Source organism: Haemaphysalis longicornis, unplaced genomic scaffold (genome assembly GCF_048455015.1).
Source record: "Haemaphysalis longicornis isolate Haplotype H1 unplaced genomic scaffold, Haemaphysalis longicornis Haplotype H1 scaffold_2, whole genome shotgun sequence".
NCBI lineage: Eukaryota > Metazoa > Arthropoda > Arachnida > Ixodida > Ixodidae > Haemaphysalis > Haemaphysalis longicornis.
The window spans coordinates 115,154,237-115,171,776 of NW_027526295.1; the positions used below are offsets into that span (position 1 = coordinate 115,154,237).

A 17,540-nucleotide genomic window follows, 5' to 3' on the forward strand; every position below is an offset into this window, starting at 1 on the left:
TTAGCGGCGAGTCCTGTTTTCAGTGGGGGCCGACAGACGTAGAGGTGTAAGTAGGTCACTGGGCTTTCGTCCGAATCAGTGGCGCAAAATTCAAACCAATCTTTGCTAGTATTGTCAGGTGGCGTGCGGAGTAATTTCCGCTCCATTTGATACATTGCGTGAATTAAATAAGTAAAGAGCGGCTTCGTTTTCATGAATAAAATTTTGCGCAACGTATTTGGGGAAAATTACTACGCACAGGCCACTTGGACGGCAATAAAATTCGTTCAGGGAGACATCAGAGCAGCGCGGACGCCACGCAGGACATCGTCAGCTATAATTACTCAATATTAAATTTGTCATTATTAATTAGTGTGATTCCTAAAGGCCAGCAAAAAAGAATGCAACTTGTCAATTTAAAACTTCCATGAATTCAGCTGTAAAAGGTATGTTTCTTGCATATTAAAGTGCACTTGCTGTTTTAAACGACGAGGAGTCAACGGTGATCGTCAGTCTAGTTTCTCGGTACACTCGGTGGCGCCGTTCTTGCTTATGTAAACCAAGCGACCTACCAACGTTCCTTCACAAATTCCGCAATGATTAGGGGTCACTGTTGTGTTTATGACATTACGAGTCCCGACTGTGACATAATGCGTTTCCTATCTACGACTACGAACAATATTAATGATAATTATGTTATTATTTTATTGCCATCTTGCACAGTCGGCATATACAGGTCGTGACTGCCACAGACAAACAGAAAGGCTTGTGGGACGAGGCCCGGCAACCTCGGCTCGCGAACGTGTGAAACGCACCAACCTGAAATACATATTTTATTACGCTGAAAGGTGGAAATAAGTATCATGTCTACAACAAATCAGAAAAAACGTATTAGCTTCCAGCAGGAGAGCTTGCAACCAGTGCGAAAAAAATTTAGTGCGATTTCTTTTTTATATTGCAGAACAACCTTTGAAGGTTTTAGGTATTAAGCCCGTACTACATGGAGCGATTTCGCCTGCGAATTCGCTGATGCGGCGCCGCCCGTGCGGCAAAACCACCTTTTTTCGTTGCTGCGGCAAAGTGCCCAACATTTGAAGCGGTCGAGCAAACGCCGCTCGTGCGGCGTGTGCGGCGTAGAGGGGCCGGACCTGCGGCCAATAGGAGCACAGCTCGGCACCACTTTCACGCTCGGAAACCAGATGACGTTGCTTGTATGAGCGCGACAAAAGCGCGGTCACACGAAAACGTTTGTCTTCTCTGCCGTGTGTGCGTATATTGATAAAGAATTGGCGATTCTTATATAAAACCGCAAATAAACTTATATTTACCTCAAACCAGGCAGAAACAACTTGCCAAGAAAGTAAAATAAAACCACCCTTGTTAAAATCACAACAACCTTTGCTGGTGGCAAACTTAATTCAGTCTGCAAACAAGGCGCATCTGAAATGCGAAAATCGCGGCGTTCGCAGGCCCCATGTAGACGACAATAACAGGCATTGCGAACTTCGCAAGTGCGAATGTTCGTTCCAGCGGATTCGCCGGCGAAATTCGCTCCATGTAGAACGGGCTTTACTTTGCCATATCTTGCACAGCAGGGACATACAAGATGACGACGTGGTCGCTTCCGCAGCGTTAGAACGGGGGGGGGGGGGGGGGGGGGGGGGGGCGTGAAGCGCAGACACCTATATTAAAAGTCTTCAGCCTAAAATTGTCTAACGAGACCTCTTTGCATTAATATAATAAATTCTCCTGAGTGGGGACACATTGTGAGCGCATCTTATTTGCACGAGCTCAGGTGTATTGTAAGCAACACTTTTGAACATACTCTTTAGAACAGATTTAAAACCATCCATGCCGAGGGATTTTTCAACATTCAATTGCACTCGGTACATCTAATTGGCAATTGACCACCCCAATTTCATTGCCACCTCATCAGGCCACCCCCGAACCAGTAGAAATAGTTTGTTAGGCGTGTTGTAACATCTAGATATTTTTAGTTCTCAACGAAATCCTTCTAAATTTGTCCGCCCCCCTGACTGACGACCTGGCCATTGTACTAAATCTCACAAATTTTCTTCTGAGCTGCACAACTTGAAATGTTCAAGCCGGGTGGAAATAAGCACCGGTATTGCTGGAACATATAACCATCTGTGCCGGACTTCCCTGCACCCGCCGCGTTCACCTTGCAATTCAGTGCACGCAACTTTCTCTCGAGGCTTTCAAGAAGCAGTAGCTCAATGACTCTAGACGTTTGTGGCCATATAATGTGCTTCAAATCCACACCTTGGACACCTGCCAAGGGGGCACTTGACATTCTACGCGCCTTCCCGACTACTGAGATCCAGCATGCGTGTGTTGAAAGCCGTTCAGATAAGGAAACTGGAGCCCGTCTTGGGGGACCTTTTGGGGCGGAGCAGTCGTGGGCGCCGTGGCTTAGTTGGTTAAAGCGCCTGTCTAGTAAACAGGAGATCGTGAGTTCGAATCTCACCGGTGCCTCTTCAGACGTCCTTTTTTTCTTTCACAGGAAATCTGCACATGCCTGTGTTTTCACGTGGAGTGTGTGTGCATGAACAGAAGTTTTTTTTTGCGCTCAGGGGCTAGTGTTCTGTGTTTTCTTCTTGGCCCATGGCGTGACGTTTTTGCCGACGCTTTTTCTGTTCAGCGTGAAGGGCTTCCGCAGCAGCAGTCTGCCCGGTGTGGTGCACATCTAATCACGCGCACATCCCCGGTTGCAGGATTGCACGTGCACGCGTAGGGGGGACGAAGGAGGGGCATGAATAGACGGGAATAACAAACAGAGGCTGTGTTTCGAAAAATCCGCGTTGTGTTTGCAATTATCGCCGAAGCTCTAGCCTAAACTTTTTATCTGTTGTGCACGTGGCATTCTGTGAATTGCTAAAACATTCTGCGACACCTAAGCACTTCAGAGCATTAGTTTCGAACAGTCGAACGGATAAGCTGGTGACCTGCGCGCCGCATTGTTGTATTCGGGACGACATCGTTGCTTGTTTCCTTTCCTTTGTAGTACACGGCTCTGCTTGTGTGCCGTCTCCCGGGGCAGCGCCGTTAGGCTGAGGTTGATTAACTGCTGCTGTCGAAGTAGATGCCTCGGAAGTCAGATTCAGCTTCTTTTGCCATCGCACCTCCTGGTTCTCCCTTCGCGCACACTCCGCTGCTAAGTTCCCAGTTTTCTTCGTGATGAGCGGTTTCCTTCAGCAGCGCCGACAGGAAGCGTAATTCAGCGTTCCAATCAGCGCTCAGCCAGGTTGTGGGGCGATAAATGGGCGCAGTGCCGGTGGTGCGAGTTAAAATCCCACCGGCGCCATCTTACCGACGCGAAAGGGACAGATGTGCCATGAGCGAGAAACTCTGTAGTTGCAAGGCCTCTTACGCGGAGAAATGCCGATCCAGAAAGAAAGAGGAGGGCGCGTCTCCGTTGCTAGGCGACGTCAAGGCGCTTTGGGAACGCGCAGAGCCGCTCGCCCGCTGAACGAAGGACTGCGCAGCCAGCAAGAAATCTAAATCAAATTTGGGGGTTTAAGGGACCCACACACCTGATGAAAAGGTGCGCCATATAGGAGGGCCCCGGATTTACTTCGACCACGTGGGGACATTTAACGTGCGCCGAAAAATCGACGCTTGGGCGTTTCCGCTTTTCAACTCCGTCAGAAAAGCAGGCACCGCGACAGGTATCGGACCCGGGTCCTCTTGCTGAGCAGCACAACGCGTCACCCACTGAGCCATCGCGGAGGGAGCCAGCGAGAAATGAAGGCGCGTCCTTCTTGCTGGAAGTAACATGTTTGGCGCTGCATTGTACTCCCAGTGTACACGTGTAGTTGTGGTGCGGAACAGGGCGCGAAGGAAGAAGAAAAATCCCGGGCCCCCGTCACTAGCACGAAACCTCACGAGGGGGCGAAGTATGCATTGTGTAAGTGTATTCGAAGATTGTAAATCTGGCTCTTGCCACATGGCGCGCGGATTTGGCGCCGGAGAATCGCCAGTGTGAGGAGCAATCGCGCGCTGAATGAGGCGGTGGCGCCCTCTCTTGCGGTGAAACGGATTCAAACTATTTGCATGCCCCATGTGCCGCAGTTTGGGGTGATGGCAGCACTAGCAGGGGTCATTTCAAATGCCCTCGCCTCACACTGGAGGCTCGTCCTCGGTTATCAAAGAAGCTAGGAAAGGGTTCCTTTTCTTGCTTCGACGACCAATCGATCCGATCAAGCCTAGCGTCGAGATCCGCTGGGTATTTGAGTGTAACACAAAAATATAACCCGTGTACACACAGCGTCTGCTTGTGCTTGACGATTGCTGAAGCGGACAGGGCGCGTTTCATTAATCTTTAAATCATATGTTAGTTTATTACTTTTTATGTCTATATGTCTATACCCCCCCCCTCCCCCGTTTTCATTCCGGTGAATACGATTTACTGGGCGTCACTTCGATGCTCCTCCTCGCCACCGCCGACCACAATGTCACAACTGCTATTTTATCTCGCCACCTACGATGCCTCTCCTACAAGTTGCAGTATTGGCTAACAACGCCGGTAGCCCCGTTATCAGTTGATTGCGAAAACCCGTAGAAGCACGTATGGGCGCAAAAAGGACCGAAAGCCGTCGCGTCTGTTGCCGCCTCAAATTCCACCTCGCAAAATAGGTGTGAATTAAAGACCACTTGCCCGGTTGGAACGCCGGCATAAGCCCATAATTCTTCAACTTCAAAGGCTTTGCGAGCTACATTTTTGCCTGTGTATTTCCCGCCTAAGTATGCGCCCATCACCGGCTGCCGGTTTTGCGGGTGGAAGGAGGAAGTAGGGCATGCACGCACAGCTGGGTTCCATGCCACTACCGATAATTGCCGTTCTGCTGGTCCCAGATTTAAACGTGGAAGTCCCACGGCTCAATGCGTCAGCTGTCCTCTGTAATCGGGTGGTTTCGGTCTTGGTCGGTGTATTACAGGGAGAGTAAAATGCTTATGAGGGGGGGAGGGAACCAGACAGTAACATGTTTGTCCTCTAGAATAAAAGGGCTCGCGTTCGAGCGAGTTGGTATTCCATAACGTTCATCTTAATCGCAAAAAAAAAAAAAAACAGGGACACTGTAGACAAGGACAAGGTCTGTAGCTTCATGATAGCGCTACAGACCTTCCAGCTTTAACTCGCTATGGACGGACGCATTTCGTTCGCTTGGAGGAAGAGCGGGAATTAAAGAAGTGTCGGCCCGAACAGAAGCGCGAATAGGCGCGAAAATAATAGAAAGCCGCTTCCGCCACGTTTGCGTCCTGCATTTCCAGCTTGCGAGCTGCGAATCCCTCCCAGATCAACAGCAACTTTCCCCCTTGGAACGCCGTCGTCGGGCACAACCGCCAAACCGGCTTATAACGAACTCAAAAGTGCCGCGAGAAGTGGTCGTTATATCAGTAGTACGTTTTATATGGGCTCCCCTTTAAAACACATGCAAATTAGCGAGCAACTCAAACAGCCCCTTCGGTGACAAAATTCACCCTTTTCACTTCATGAACGCAAACTCGCAGCTTGCTTACGAACGAACTAAACTGTGTTTGCGTCGAACCTGCCGCTACTGGTACAATGCCTGCGTAGAAATTCTTTCGGACATCTTCAACACCTCCACTCCCGGTAATGGCTTCAATAGCGATCAGCTGCGCCAGGCTGAGCTACCGGTGAAGACGGAAGTTCGAACTTTCGAACTTCCCTCTTCTCCGGCTGATCGTTTCAGCCGGAGAAGAGGGAAGTTCGAAAGTTCGAGTGACATCACGACTCGTTATCAGCAACTGTGCAAATAAAGTGTCGGCAACCGCGATCTCTAGATGGCAGCTAAGTATAATCACCGGCGCTTTTTGCGGCGCGCGGTGCCTGTTCGCGTCGATTCGAGTGGCATGAAGGTATAGAACGGCGATAGCAACGCTTTTTTTTTATTGCGATAGTATACCCGGTTGCATAAAGCCTACGTTAAAAGTACAGGTTACTCCCGTTTCGCGAAGAAACGTAAGGAGGGAGCGATGGTGTGGTCCCGATATCCACCGATAAAGGTCAGGCGGTCTGCCAGGGTGGAGATCTGTGCCTCGAAGGTGTCAAGTTCTGGCCGCATCCAATGAAGGGCACGTTCGCAGCAGACGTTCACTGTCCGCATAATCGGCAGGGGCCGAGCCAAAGGGGCAGTTCTGTGCGAACGGGGCCTGGTAGCGTGGTGGCCACTCCCGGGTAACAGCGGGGGAGAGGGCTACACCAACACGAGGTCTTCGCAGCAAGACCTCTTCCCAGCGAGCGAGTCTTAGGGAGGTCCGTTCCGCACAGTGGAATTTGAGCTCGTGTGGCGCGACGAAGATCATCTTTCTGTTGGAGAAACTGTCCTTTGGCATCTACTGTCAGTAAAGGTAATGGTCGTGGAACGAATGCAGGTTGGCAGGCACCATTTGCAGCAATGTCAGCGGGGAGCGTACTTCGCCGGACCCGCGAGAGCCGAAGAGGGAAGGAGTACGCATCCAGTAGAGCATAAATGTCCCTCTAGATAGCTGAATTGTTATTTATTCGACATAAATCCGGTATGGCGGCCATGGAGTCGGTATAAATTTGTAAAGTAGTACCTCCAGGGGATTGATGAAGAGCAGGAGTTACCTCTTGTAAGCCGTCCCGGAAGATAAGCTTGGGAGAAATAGACGGCAGGGTGCGGCGTCTTTCATAGAAGCACGTTTGACATGCCTCTGTGTGGGAAGGACATTGTAGTGTTGTGGTAAGCACACCGTCCTTGGCCCAAGCGTCCACAAATGGACGTATCCGTTTTCGCCTCCAACGAAATTCCCCAAACCCCTTCTTCTCTGCACCTCCCAAGAACCCCTGAACTGAATTCATGTAGTGCGCATAAATTTCTATCGTTCTACATTCTGAACAATGTTTTCTTTGTTTCCATCACCATTCGAGATCCTTACGTGCAGCTTGAGATTCCGATTGTTTGGGCACAGAACAGAACGCCGTTGTTTGTGAGATCTGTTTTCGGTTTTCTCGCTTGTTGCAGAGGAGGTTGCCCTTTTCTCGGTTTAGAATCACGAGGCGTTCGCGAAAAATGGCTATAACCCATAGGAAAAGAGACAGACTTTAATTTTTGACGAGTTTAGTCATAGCTGTGTGTCCGGGACCTTGGGGGAGGAACAACGTTCATTGAAACGACCGTTCAGAAGCAGATGACTGTCACCATTACGGTTTTCGCTCAAGACATTTCGCCCTGAATGACATATTAACGGAAATTCAACCGTGTTTCTCCAAGATCTTGCCGAAATTTAGAACTCAGAATTGCGTATTCAAAGGATAGCGGGCGCCACAATCTATCTGGAAAGTTCATCATATGAGGTGAAAAAAAGGCTGACCGTTTGAAGGGTGAAGAAAAAAAGCTTGCGTCGGCCGGGAATCGAACCCGGGTCAACTGCTTGGAAGGCAGCTATGCTAACCACTATACCACCGACGCGGTTGACGCATTGCCTCCGTGTAGTGCAGTGCAGCGAACGGCCGAGTGCTGTTTTCTGCTGAGACCGAGAGACGGAGAGGAGTAAATATAGATCAGTGGACTCAGCTCGAACTGGTGGCGCCAAAATCGAACCATTGTTTACTAGCGTTCCCAGTTGGAGTGCGAGGTCATTCCCCCTTCATTTGATACATACAGAGCACGAATTAGGCGAACAAAGAATGTGCTTATTTCCGCAAAGAAAATCGGACTTGATAAAACGGGGGAACATTATTGCGGACAGACCATTTGGCCGGCACTAAACTTTTTTTGGCAGGCAGCAGCGCAGTAGGGACACTGTGTAGCCGCATCTGCTGTTAAAGATGCCATGCAGATGGAATAAAAGTTTATTTTATTCGAAAGATTTAGCGCTTTAAAGTGCCCTCAGCGTTTTTCCGGCAGCAAACAATGCCTTATTTACTGAGAAATTAAACAAGTCAAGCAAGAATGTCAATTCTCCCGCTGCATCGTGTGTTTCGTGACGTCGGCAATGACGTGTCCAGGGCACATACGAAAAGGATGGTATGTTGACTAAGGACCAACGGCAAAACATGGCTTTTGTTAGCCTGGCTACCATCTTCCTTACCGTTGCAATACCGTTCACGGTAAGGCCCAAAATTAGAGGGGCCTTCGCTCGAGGACACCAGTCCGCACACGTGTTTTATTTATCTATTTTTTTATCGGGCTTGTACCTGTCTCCTTGTTACGGTATGTAGTATTCGTGTCGTTAAACATTGGGTATGACCACTGATCTCCACTTAGTTGCTGGATGGCGCATCGCCGCTGTCGCGGCCGGGCGCGCGCACGGCCACCGGAAGTTCAACGGCTCGTCCCGGAAGTCGGGCGTCTGCTATGCTTTTCAACCGCTGATAAGCGTCCCGATTGGCGGATTTTGGCATTTTGTTCTCACTTTATTGCATTTTGGCCATACACATTGCGTTCAGATCGCAACATATGCTATACCGAAATATGCGACGTTAATATGAAGCAGAATTTAATTGCAAAGGAGAACGAAAATGTCACTTGGGTCTTGGTTTGAGAGACGACGCAGCTCTAACGGGATTTATGCTAGAAATTTATGCTAGGGATTTATGCTAGAAAGAAAACAACGCGGGCACGGCGACAGGCTGTAGCCGAGTTCGTGCGCCCGTTCTGTCAAAACAGTTGTCAGTAAAGTGGTCACTGCAGAGCCTGCTGCCTGGGGATGGAGAGCTAGTTACACGGGCACAGTTAACCACGGTTAAGCAAACCGCGGTTACACAGAACCGCAGTTTGCTGCGTTACACGACAGACGAATCTGCCGTTACGTCGCTAACCATGTTTAGCGCAAACTGAGCTTGGCACCTCAGTTCGGTCACGCTAACCGCACTTTCTGCAGCCGCAGTGCTCAAAATCGCACAATTCAGTTCGGACGCAAGTGGCGGTGCATCAGCGGAGGCGAAAAAAAAAATCACCTGGCGTTCGGAAGAGACAAAGGTTCTCAAATAGCGGGCGCCCAAAAGCTGTCCCCAAGACGCGCTTACGTTCTTTTTCTTTGCATCGCTCTCGCAATCAGCGCGACTGCCCGTCAGCAGCGGCTCGTTTCCCGATCCGCCCGATCAACTACGACAAACGCCGTGCTAAATTTGTAAATTCCGCGCGTCGTCCGCCAGAAATGGATATAGCAGGCAATCTTGAAGCGTTTTCAAAGCACTCGGAAACGATCGGCGCGCTCGTCGGCCGTGCCTGTAAACACGCCGGCGCGCCTGCCCGCACGGCACTGCTTGCGGCCCGAACCGTCCCAGACCACGGCAGCAACAGCTTATCGCATCGCCGCTCTTCGAAATCAATCTGATCGCGGAAAAGAACTTCCGCATTCGAGAAAATGGATGTTAGTGCGGTGAGAAATTGTGCTATGGATTGTAATTCGCAGTTGTAGAGATAGCGGTGGTCAAATATCTACCGCGATGCTAAGATGAAAGTTCCCAACACCGAACAGACCTAAGCAAACCAAGCCGGTTGCGAGCTGTTGGGGAAGCCCCTCTTCTCGCCACGCACGAGTGCGTTGCGTTTGTGTCAGAAGCGAATGCTTTAACGATATTTCTTTTTGTCTACACTGCTTCTGTTTTTTTTATCGTGAAGTTAAAAGTGTGGTAATTTATTTTTGTTGCGCTCATAATCAAGTGACTGCGGTTACCAAACTTGCAATTTCGCGTGCAACATCCAAAACCGCAGTTCGCGATAACCACGGTTAAAGTTTAGTAACCACGGTTAAACTTAACTGCGGTTACTTTCGCCATGTAACTAGGGTATAAGTTTGCCACCCAACGCAGGTATAAATCCGGCTTACAGCGAGGGAATCTGCGTAACAAGAGCCTCAGCTTAAAAACGACACTGATATGACATTTGCGTTTCGCTGCGTATCACGCACGTCGTTCAGAATATTGTAATACTTCCAAGTAGAACGTCTTCCCAGACGACTTCTCTGGTCTGCTTGTGCAGTTTACGGCGCAACAAGCAGGCATTTTTGGCGGAATGCGCGCGAAACCAGCCCATGCGTAGCATGCGCTATGCTGGAACGGCCCGACTTCCGGGACGAGCGCTCGAACTTCCGGCGGCCGTGCGCCGGAGAGCTCGAAGCGCCATCCAGCAACTCTGGTGGAGATCAGTGGGTATGACTCGACAGGCAGAGCCACGCAAGTGGCAGCGCCGCTTACGCCAGTTGGCCAGTGTCGTGTCACACAAGAACAACGCGCCCGACGTCTGTGTAGCGTTGACCGGCATATTGTGCGCCGTACGCACAGATGCTTGTATGTTTACGCGTTCGCTTGTAACACCCATTGTTTAACCCAGCACACTTACTGCGATAAATAGAATGTGCACCAAATTTAAGCCTAAATAGTTTGTTCTGTAAGATAATAATGCGTTATCAATTTGCGTCGGATTTTTCCGGCCTCAGCTAAGCAACAAAATGTTCATAATGCGTCATAGGTGTACTGCTGGAAAGTCGCTAGTAGGTGGCATGGCTACTCTCTGTCTACTTTGTTAGCAGCTTATTTGAGTCAAGTTTGCGTAAACTTGTGTCAGTGTTACTCTAACAAGGCGATCCTTCGAATAAACCAAACTTAGGTATTGTTCTAATGCCACTTTAACTTATTAATCAGCGAATGATTGTAATAATAATGAAGTAATATTATTACTGGTGGCAAAACAGATCAGGCGATTTTTGAAGTAATTACAAGTGGATAATAGCTTATTAAAAATCCGTGAAAGCCAGCGGAAGAGAATTCAACTGGCCAATCTAAAACCACCATGATTTTAACTTGCATTCGCATTAAATCTCAGTCGCTGCTTTAAATATTCTAGCACCAACCGTGACTCCAAATGCATTTTCGCCGTGCGCTCTCTGTCTTCCCGTTCGTGCTTATAGAACACGGTGTGGTGCTGTGTCTGTCATATCGTGTGTGACCTAAGAAAATCGTTTGCAAGTAGCACTCAGATCACTTGTCATTACGCTTGCTGCGTTCTCACAGTCATATAACGCGTTTCCTATACAGGACAAACAACAAATGATAATATAATCATAATAACTGTGCTGCCTCCCACCTTTCAGAGTTCCTACATACAGTTCGGGCCTTGCATATCCAAACGGAAAGGCTTGTGAGACTAGGCCCAGCAGCGTCGGCTATCGAACATTGGAAATGTCACAATTCTCAAACATGTATATCATTACGCAACAAACATAAAAGCGAAAAGGAGATATAAAAACATCCTATTTACACCAAAACGGAAGAAAGTATTACCATTCAGGGAGAGAATATAAAATATCTTCAAGTTGCTTTAAGACTAGTTACCGGAACTAAATACTTCGATTTAATATCTTCATTCCCAGAATGTGCGACAACAACTCTTTGGGTAAATAAATGAACAAAACAAGGTGATGCCTCAACTTTGCCTGCCATAGAGGAGCGGAGAAGGACATAAGAGATACTTAATAAAAATTAAGAATTGGCGGGTAAAAGGGACACCGGTCAGGGATAGACATCCTTCAAGCACATCTTGGAATTCTCCGGTGTATAGAAAGGTTGTCTGCAGCCTCTTCTGATCAGCTTCCAACCGGACTGCGGTACTGAACCATCGTCCAGTACTCTAACCTCTTCTGTATCAGGGACCAGCGCTACAAAACGTGGTATCCGTCCTGCGTCACTGAACAAAGTGCATACGTTTGCGGTAAGGTTGAAAGGCAGGCAGATGGGGTGTCGTTCGGTAAAGGTGAAGCCGAGAGGGCATGAGCAGCATGTCCGTGAGTCCACAACCAAAAGCTACCTTCTCCTGCCAGGTTAGTCTTCGTTGAGGGATAGAAATGGCCACGCGCACATCACACACTCATACCTTTTCACCGGCACAAAAAAAAACGCAGTGTCATCGAGGGGTGAATGTGTGAGGAGGAGGAGTGGGTGCAGCTATCTATCCTTCATACACTTGTTTAATGTCAGACGGGCAACATCGAGAGAAGGCGCCACTTTAAGGAAATACACACACACCGCATACCCTCGCACCGTTTATTAGCTTGATGTGATCTTCCCATGTTTTGTTATATTAAGTTTGCAGCTAACTTGCAGATATGACTTTTTTCACATACCATAACTCCCGTAATTTTACCTGTCCTCATGACATGTCGCAAAACAATGGCAGCAGCTAATCATACTAAACGTTCAATGCCTAGACTCCTTGCCTTACTGATGACCATATACACTAACCCCAATGGTAAAATAATAAATAAACGGATTTATTACAAATGCTGTTTTGACATCCTGTCTTGTCACAACGTTGCAATGAAGATCTTTGCGTTTGTAGGTCTTGCGCAATAAAACCGTGAATCATCATCACCATTGGGTAACGGCAATTTCTGGACCTTGTTAACTGAATTTTAGATTGGAATGGTTAGGATTCTGGACTGGGTGACAGATGGTGAGAGTCCGAAAACGTGTCTCCCATCATGGATGTAGCCACGGTGTAGGGGGAGATTCGGCGTCAGAACTCTCCCAGAAATATTCTGCAAGCCGCATCCCCATCCTTTCGACTTCTTTTTTGCCCGTGCTATTAACGAGCCGCATCTATATATTACCATATATAAACAAAAGTACAAATGACACAGATGAAAAGGAAAACGACTGGGGTATTTTTTGGGCGCAGGCTCGCTCTCCTTTAATTTTTTACTGGCGGCTTAAAACACCAGCCTGAAATTTTTTGGTTACGCCCGTATCCCCGGGGAAAGTATGTTGCTGTGTTCACTTCCGGGTATATACCGGTGTGCCCAAACTGGCTCTTTGATGACCGAGAAAGGTGTAATGTGGTGGGATGTGGGAGTGTTCAGTCGAGTATGAAGCAAGCGATTTCTCGCATGGGTGACTTTAGTTGGGTTGATGTGTGGGGAGATGCGACGGCGAAGGTTTGTTTCCTGCAAAGAATGGCATGTGTGGGTTATTGTGTGTTCAATTGCGTCATAAGCCAAAGCCATCGCAGAATACGTCGTTTCAGTTGCGGCAACGAATTCATTTTAGAGAGAGAGTGAGATGTGGAAACTCAAAATGGTACTGAATATGTCAGCCATCCACAATGCTGGGCTTTCAACTATACAAATGGCAGCTGGAATTCACACGCGGATTTATTGTAATAAGAATAATGATAAGACCGCAGAAATGTGCCCAATCGGAGATGAAAATGACAGACCTTATATAACTGGAAAGAGAAGCAAAGAGATAACGAGAAGTATCAACAGTGCTTCCGGTATGTAGGTCGTAGGCAAATAACATAGTGTCGTTTTCTGCATGCGTCAGCGTTACTTCTATTGTGTGCGTCCGAAGACAAATGAATGCGAAAGCCTCTAAAAAGTCAAATTCCAATTTTAGTTCATTATAGACTCCTTAGCTCCACTTCGCTGTAAGGAGCACCGCTGTGGCGGGATACGAATTAATTTCGAGGAGCGAAGGATCTTTACCGTGCTCGCCACCTCCGCCCAGGGGCGTTTTTCTTCTTCGCCTTAATGGAATTCATCAAAACCGATCCTTTTAAAGGGATCCTAATTAGTACGATGTGCTGTTGGGCTAGTTGGTTCATTATGTATCACGAAACTGTGCATTATGTATCACGTTGGTGGAATTTGTATCACGCGCATTATGTATCACGCGCATCGTCCGTCTTCCTTCGTTTGTTTATGTCTATTCAGCGCAAGTTTCATGATCCTAATTAAGCTTACAACTTCATGACCGACGGACTTAAAAACCATCGTGCCCCATTACGAAAAGATTTACAAATACATATCGATGTTCACATATCGAAGGATCATATCGATAAGAGGGTTCAACTTAAATTGAGAACGACTCAGCGGGCAACGGAGCGGAAAATGATAGGTGTAACATTAAGGGACAAGAAGAGAGCGGAGTGGGTCAGGGAGCAAACTGGTGTTAAAGACATATTAGTAGAAATTAAGAAGAAGAAATGGACGTGGGCAGGGCATGTAATGCGAAGGCAAGATAACCGCTGGTCATTAAGGGTAACAGAGTGGATCCCTAGAGAAGGCAAGCGTTGCAGGGGGCGGCAGAAAGTTAGATGGGCAGATGAGATCAAGAAGTTTGCGGGGATAAATTGGTCACAGTTGGCAGAGGACCGAGGTAATTGGAGAATAATGGGAGAGGCCTTTGCCCTGCAGTGGGCGTAGATAGGCTGGTGATGATGATGATGATGATGATGATGATGATGATGATGATGATCGATGTTCACAACGGTCTAGTTTGCTTATTGTAGGGATATATACCGCCTGCACTGAAATTAAAAAATAAAACTCTTGCTTGCTTGACACACAGCGCCATCTAGTGAAAACTCGATAAACCGAAAAGTTTTTTTTTTATCTCAATAAAAAAGTGAAATATTTCTAAAACAAGATAAGTAGGCCTTTAGGAACATTCCTATATATTTGCGAAACCTTCCGTAGCAGTGCAAGATGTTTTTTTAAGCCCGTGGGTGATGAATTAGTAAGTCCCTTTGAAACGTAATCAGGTGAGCCCCCTTAATGCTTAATTTATGTTTTGCACGTAAATTTACATCGTCAATTTATGTTGTGCATGTAAATTTATATCGTCAATTTATTTTGTGCATGTAAATTTATACCGTCCTACTTTGCAAACACTTTTTTTTTTGGTTTCTTGACCACTTGATGCTCTCACGGACAGCTTCAGATTCCTATTGTTCGGCCTTACAGAGCGTTGTTGTTTGGGGGAATTGTTGCAGATTGTCTCGCTTGCTGCAGATACGATTTCGCTTTTCTCGCTTGCGAATCATAAGCAGTTCACGACAAATATGTATGGGCGTTAGATGTTGATTTAGTGATGAAACGATTGTTCATCTGTAGATAAGCGTAACCATGACGGCTCGGTTTTAAAACTTTCCACTCCAAACGACATACTAGCGGAGATGGAACCACGTTTCTGCGACATTTCGCCCAATTTTTTAACCTCAAAGTGCTCATTGAAACAATAGCGGGTATTGCAATGTAGCTTGAAAGTTAACTATATGAGAGGAACAGCAGGAAAACTATTTTTATGAATAAAAAAAACGTGCGTCGGCCGGGAATCGAACCCGGGTCAACTGCTTGGAAGGCAGCTATGCTAACCACTATACCACCGACGCCGACGGATCGTGTAGTCGCAAAGCGCAGTGTAACGATTATCTATAGCGGGGAGTTCTGTTTTCGGCAGAGGCCGGGAGACGGAGAGGAGTAAGCAGGTCACTGGACACCCGCTCCAACCACTGGCGCCAAATACAAGGCATTCTTTACTGGCGTTGACATTTGGTGCGCGGGGTAATTTACGCACCATTTGTTACATACCGTACATTAGGTTATTAAAGAATGGCTTCGCTTTCATAACAAAATGCTTGCCTGATATAAATGGCGACGACTATTGCTTTCAGGCCACTTGGCCAGCCCTGAAATTCGTTTAGGCAGGCAGCAAAGATGCTGCGTAGCACCATCAGCAGTTTTGTTTGAATATTTAATTATCATTTATAGTTATACAGTAATCTAGGTATGGCATGCAACTTGCAAGAGTGACTATTATTTTGAATGTAAAAGCCACTCAGCTGCTGTTTTCAATGTCGGAGCCTCAGCGGAGATTCCCAGTGCGGATTCTTGTCGCGCGCTGTCGGGTCCCGTTCATGCTTACGGAACCCGAGCGCAGCGTGGCGACGTGTCTCTCATATCACATGACCTATCAAAATCCCTTCAGACAGTCCCCACAGCTGATTTTCCACTGATTCACGCCTGTAATTGATATCTCGTTCCAGACATACGTATGGGGAACATTCAACCGCCCTCGGCGGTGTTCACTGGTGCCTGTAGATATTGATCTACTGCACTGAAATTTGTTCATGCAAATGAAGTTATTTTTCGAAAACAAAAGGTTGTGGTGTATTTGGAGAAGCGTGTTCATCTTGCATTCCAGAGGCACCACGGTTCGATTGCCACACAAACCCCGATTAAACCAATTTTCTTTTCTGTTGAAATATACAGGGTTCCTGGGAAATTCGGCTGGAATATAAAGATTATTCCGCCTTTTTTATTCTTTGAGCCATCGGTCGTTGCTTTATGTGGTATTTCTTGCTCATTTAACCTATTCTTAATCGCACTTGCAACCAATGTGGATGATCTTATAGACCAGCGTACAGAAAAAAATGGCACAAGACTAGGCTCCCATCTTTCCGAGGAAGAAGTGTTGCAAGGAATAGCGTTAGATAGACTGTCCGAGCTCCGACTGTATTCCTCATTCCGACATCGTGCGCTACTTTCTGCATCACATGGTTCAAAACCTTGTTCGGGTCTGTAAAGCCGCAAAACGAACGTTATCTCCCACTGCAAACGAAACAGTTTACAACCCATCAATATTACTGAGTGTCTGTTTGCAGGTATGATATCTTAAATAAAAGGGTGCCAATAAGTGAATTGTTTTAGAGCCGGTGGCGTTAAGCGAGAATTCGGACTTGTCTTCCAACTATAACTGCACGTTTACAGTTCAACCTAAATATAACGAAGTTGAAAAAAAAAACATCGCAATTTTTTTTTTGTTACATGCAGGTTTTCGTTACATGCAGGTTTCGTTTCAAGGCTCCCGTGAATGAAGCAGAAACGAGGCCAAAACGGTAGACGTAAGTGACGGTGAACTCACCTTTCGAGGAGTGACTTCACTGTGAAAAACTGCGTGATTTGCGGGTGGTGCTTTCCCACAAGCTTAGTCACTACAACGTATTCAAAAGGAGCAACGTCACCTACCCCCATATTCACAAACGTAACCTAAGTATTACTTTTACCTTTTCACACTTTTCCGTGCCTTAACGCGTTTCAATGACCAAAATATGATGAGAGGGCTTTTATTTATCAAACTTGATGCTCTTTTTCGCACTCAAAATTGTTTATACCCAGCAAACCAAACGACGTTACGTCGTGCAGATATCCTGGAGACGTCAGCATTCGACATTGCAGATGTCCAGGAGACGTACCGTTGGGATCGAAATTACATATATTCCAGGTTGCTACAACTGCTAAAAACCCATCCAAATCACACGAAGGACAATGTAGAATAGACCTCTCATAGTACTTTTATATGCGGTTTACGGGACGTTACCTTAGTGGTACATCTTATGGATACGGTAGTGGTACGCATGCAAGACGTACATTGATGTCTGTTCTACATTGTTTTTTGTATTTGGCACAAGGATTAGTTTATTATATTAATGACTAGTGTACGTTATTATGATATAGTTGAGATGAACCTGTATTGTTGAAATTTACATTGTTCATACATTTTGGAGTTTGGCCAGCCCCATTTTCAATTAAGGTAGCCTATGTGTTGTGGGCATTTATACTTCAAATAAATGTCTTGCTAACCATTAAGCGCTGTTTGCTGTTACTTGACACCTGGTTTCTAGATTAATGTGTTTCCATTTTTGAAGTGCTGCATACTGCATTAAGTCTCATATATGAAGTGCCAAGCTGACCACACACTCTCGCAGAAG

The 17,540-nt window shown here is 46.9% G+C and overlaps 3 non-coding genes across 3 annotated transcripts; 1 reads left to right on the forward strand and 2 right to left on the reverse strand.

Annotated features, from left to right (window-relative positions):
* Positions 1-2,401: 2,401 nt before the first annotated feature.
* Trnat-agu (transfer RNA threonine (anticodon AGU)) lies at positions 2,402-2,475 on the forward strand. Its single transcript has one exon. It is a non-coding gene; the product is annotated as a tRNA-Thr (tRNA).
* Positions 2,476-7,385: 4,910 nt separating this feature from the next.
* Positions 7,386-7,457, reverse strand: Trnag-ucc (transfer RNA glycine (anticodon UCC)). Its single transcript has one exon. It is a non-coding gene; the product is annotated as a tRNA-Gly (tRNA).
* Positions 7,458-15,089: 7,632 nt separating this feature from the next.
* Positions 15,090-15,161, reverse strand: Trnag-ucc (transfer RNA glycine (anticodon UCC)). Its single transcript has one exon. It is a non-coding gene; the product is annotated as a tRNA-Gly (tRNA).
* Between the last annotated feature and the right edge of the window lie 2,379 nt (positions 15,162-17,540).